At 39.0% G+C, this 4,668-nt stretch overlaps 1 pseudogene; it reads right to left on the bottom strand.

Moving 5' to 3' along the window:
• Positions 1–1,922: 1,922 nt before the first annotated feature.
• On the bottom strand, positions 1,923–2,494 carry LOC101644678 (annotated as a pseudogene).
• Between the last annotated feature and the right edge of the window lie 2,174 nt (positions 2,495–4,668).

Raw genomic sequence — 4,668 nt, 5'->3', positions numbered from 1 at the left:
TTTTACCTTTTACATGCACTCCATTTGTTCAATATAATACATCAATAAAGTTGATTTTCCCCTCCGATCATAGTTAAAGGATGTAAGTAGCATTGTTATCAGACAGAGAGCAGTGTAAAGTCTACTGTAGGAGACATAGGTCACAATGTAATATTTTATCATTTGGTCTCCTTCTAAAGCTGTTTCAGTTAAAAAAAAGTGAAGGTTTCAGTCCCTGACCATAGACCAGGTATGTGAATGGCCTTGCCCACAAACAGAATGCACTGGAAAATGAAATGTTATAGATGCAGCTAAGTTAAAATTTAGTACCCTATCACTTGATTTCCCTTATGATCCAATTAAATTTGTTCTAGTTTTTAATATTTTCTGATTTCTTTGTGATTGGGGTTTTCATTTATTATGCTTTGTTATTCTTGTTAGTTTTGCTTGTTTTCTAATGTTTCTCTGTATATGAAATCTATGATAGGTAAATTTATAGAAACAGTAACTAGATTAATGGTTCCTTGTGAGTAGGACCAGGAAGGTTGAGAGAAAATGGGGAACAAAAAACAGTGAGTACAAGAATAAAGAAATGTTCTAAAACTGATTGTGGTAATGATTGTACAACTCTTCTAGAAGTGATTGACCCATTAAACTGTATGTTATGTGAATTATATGCCAATAAAGCAGTGAAAAAAATCACAGCCTTGAAAACTAGATGGAGCAAATCTACTCATTGTTGTCAGCTGTCACTGAATTGATCCCAAATCATGGTGAGCTCAATGACAGCTAACAACAAAGAATCAAGAAATGGATTTATCTATATCTGATTTCTGTCATCAAGGATGCTCTTTCTTTATTGCCTTTCTATGACATCTTGGACAGTTTCCTTCCTTAACTCATCACTTCCCTGTCATTTTCAGCCCAAGGAAATCAATGAAGCACCCTTTTTATCTAAGACTCATGTTCAAGGTTACTCTAATCAGTGGTCAAGTGGATTTCAGCTTATGATGAGCCCCTATGTGCTAGAGTAGAACTGTGTTTACAATGTGTTCATGGCTAAAGTTTCGGAAGTAGATTGCTAAATCTTTCTTCTGGGTAAACTTAAACCTCCAACCTTATACTCTTTGCACTACCCAGGAACAACTAAATAATCTGGTTCTGCCTAAATGAAAAAAAAATTAATTTACTTTAATGGGACATCAGTTTGAAAACACTGCTCCACGGAGAAACGATAACGACTTTCTAGCCCCTTAAAGTGTTACAGTCTTAAAGTGTTACAGTCTCAGAAACCCACAGAGTAGTCCTACTCTGTCCTATGAGTTGTAATCATCAACTCCATGACACTGAATTTGAGAGTTTTATTTGCAAGTTATTTCCCTTAGAATTCTAAACTCCTATACATACAAGTCTTGATTTTTTTTGAATGATAAAAGCTGTTTAATGTTTGAAAGAAAAATTCAAATTCATAATTAAATTTCAAAAAAGTGCTAAAAATGTTATTTGTGAATTTTTAATATTTAGTGTCCTTTTTACAAAATTCTCTATGTAAAAATAAATATACAGACACAAACCTTATTAATTGTCTTTATCAGTAATCCTCACTGGTGAGTTCACCATTTATAAGGAAGACTTCATTCAACGCAACCTGTCACAGAGACTGTTCTATCAAGAAAGGATTTCTATTTTAAAGGTCATCACTGTCTCTCAAAATTGTTAATCATCTGGAAAACTTTATATCCCAGCTAGCAAATCACCTGGAACTCAATGAAGGTAGTCCTCATTAAGAAGACTGACCACTGGCCTAATGCCTAGTGGCACTGTTTATATCTTTTGCTGATTTTACCCTTAAATATGCAAATACAGGTTAGAACAGAAAGAACCCCCACCTTTCTGTGACTAGTCACTGTGAAAAGTATGCTAATGTCAGATGACACTAGGAAGATGCTTAGCCTCATCCGCCAGAGGATGGACCTCTTCGCCCAGGTCTCCAGGAGCATGTGCCACCTCCTTCACCAGACAGAGGGTTATAACCACCTCGGTTCAAGGGCTTTCTCTTGGGCTTGTGTTTGGGGGGGACTGATGACGTGGAAGGCGCAGAGTGGTCTTCTTCCTGAGGCCTTCTGACACTTCCTTTGTAGCCTTTTCCTTCCTGCATGCTGTCTCACTTTACAATCTTCAGTCTTCTTTTCTCTTCTTCCAGCTGTCTCAGTTTTTCTATATGCTTTTCAGCTTGAGCATTTAATTCTTCTTGCATTTTTAAACGAGCGGCTGCTAAAGCTTCTTGTCATTTAACAATAATATCAGGTTCCACAACAGTTGTTTCCTGGTCCAGCTGCCTTTGCCTCAAGGCCCTAAGTCAGGCAGAAAGCTTCTGAATCACCACGAGGAAGAGGATACAGTTGAAGATGAGGTATCAGCCATAGGTGGCCAGCAGGGAACCCACTGTGACATGCAAGAAGCGCAGCCCCTCCAGAGCCAGCCGCGGGGACAGCTGCTCCCCGTCCCACTCCATGGTCGTCCTCTCCGCAGCTCCATGTCTTGATTTTTCATCGTTTTCTCCGGTGTTTAGTGTCCATAGACTATGCACTCAATAAGTATTTCCTGAATGAATAAATAAGTAAGTTATATTAACAAATGTCCAGAACATGTGACACCAGATTAAGATGGCCTATTTGCTACAGATGGAACACATTAAGTTCTTTCAAAATAAAAGCAACAGATAGTGAATATGGGTTCTTGACTCAATATCTCTTCGGGCTGAATATCACAGGGGATGGGTGAATCCAGATCCAAGTCAAACTTATTTCAACTTCTGTAAGTAATATATACAGAAATTCCGATGTAGCCATCTTTTCTGGGCAAGGAGGGTCATCTAGCAATGTACGTCCTTAACATACTTCTATAACTAAGTTGGAGATGTGCTGTAGGTAGAAGGCACTGTGCAATAAGGCTATGGAACCAAGGGTAGAAAAGAAAACTACTGGTGTGAAGTGTGAAGCCTGGGAAGATAACTGGTCCCAACATGCATATACTGCTTTCAGAGGAAAGGTTATGAGCATTTGTTAAATTATAAACATTGGGATGAAGGGAAAAGCTCTGCATCCAATCTAAATAAGAAAAGGCTTTATTTGTACAGCAAATTAGAATCAGGTATTTCTGTAGGTCAGCATTTTCTTTCTTTCTTTTTATTTTTAGAGTCAGGGGAAGCTCTTCTGGCACTGGCTGCGTCTGAGTCAGAGATGGAACGGATTTGGCAACCACGCGGAAGCCTTTCCCTTGCACTTGTCCACAGCAGTTACATTGGAAGGGGTCCTAGACTTATGGGGTGTGGAATATGGGATAAATTTGGAGAAATACCACAATGTGTAAACAAAACCTGCCAGGTTTCCAAAATGCCTAACCACAAGGCTTCACATTTTGGCAGCATAGAAAGAGTCAAATGTGCCTTATTCTGAGAAAAAATTTATTCTCAGCAGGGAGAATTATGAATCCCAGTTAAAGCAAGCAGCTACCAATAACCCAAGTTAGAGTACTTTTAAAATGTAACCAGTGGCAGAGGAAGGATTTCCATGTGGCTTCTCAGCAGGAAGGGTGGACAGAGTCAGAGAGAGAGTTCCCAGAATCCTCATGAGAAGGCCATGCCCACAAGGAGGGATCAGATTGTGACCTGATTGACAGACTAGACACCACCCTTCATTGTTATTTATCAAGTTGACATGAAATTGTGTAACTACCACAAGTCCCACAGGGTTTTCTATGAGTCTGAATCAACTCAATGGAAACTAGTTTTGGTTTTTCTCAGGTCCTAGAAGCTGGGACCAGATTATTGTAGAAATTAACTCTCTGAGGAAATAATGCAGTAACTCAGAAATTATTAGACAGGACCTAAGAATACTAGGTTAACAGAATTCTAAACCCAGGGTCCAAACAAATATAGATGGTAAGATTCTAAAAAAGACAGTAACCTTGGCATGATCTAGCTCAGCTTTTAGCACCCAACCTCTGTCAATTTCCATTTGTCAATACTTCAGGAGTCTCATCTATCTTTTCCCTCTACCTTCTAGTGCTTCTGTTGAATAAAGTTAGTCTGACGTTTGCCAATAAGAATCCAGGAGCCCAAGCAGAAAGCGAGTATTTTGAGAATGATGAGGGTAATGAATGTTTAAGTATGCTTTACACAATTGATGTATGTATGAATTGTGATAAGAGTGGTATGAGCCCCAATAAAATGATTTTTTTTAAAAGAAGAGTGACTCATAGAAGAGGAGATATTAAATCAATAGTCCTATCCAAACTCACTGCCATCTAGTAGATTCTGATCCCAAGAAACCCTACAGCACAAAACAGAACTGGTTCTTTAGGTGTGGGTTTCTGTGGCAATAAATCTTTACAGGAGCAAAATGCCTCATAAGCCTCTTCTTTCTCCCAAAGAGCTTCTGGAAGATTCAATCAGCTGACCTTGTGGTCAGCAGCCCAACATGTGACCCACTTCCTCTTCCCCACAGGAATTAGTATTAACTATTTCCTTAAATAGTACTGATTATTAATTTATTACAATCCTGTTAAGTGCTATAAGAGACCAGATAACTATGCTTCTGGGATAACAAGCAAAGAAGGTATTTGGGATGACTGAGATCCATACCATTGCTGGCCTGAGAGAGAACCCCCGCCCCCTCCCAGCCCCCA

This window comes from Echinops telfairi, unplaced genomic scaffold (assembly GCF_000313985.2).
Source record: "Echinops telfairi isolate 266 unplaced genomic scaffold, ASM31398v2 ScPeMD7_7467;HRSCAF=8505_0, whole genome shotgun sequence".
Lineage (NCBI taxonomy): Eukaryota > Metazoa > Chordata > Mammalia > Afrosoricida > Tenrecidae > Echinops > Echinops telfairi.
This window is presented reverse-complemented; position numbering and strand designations above follow the sequence as displayed.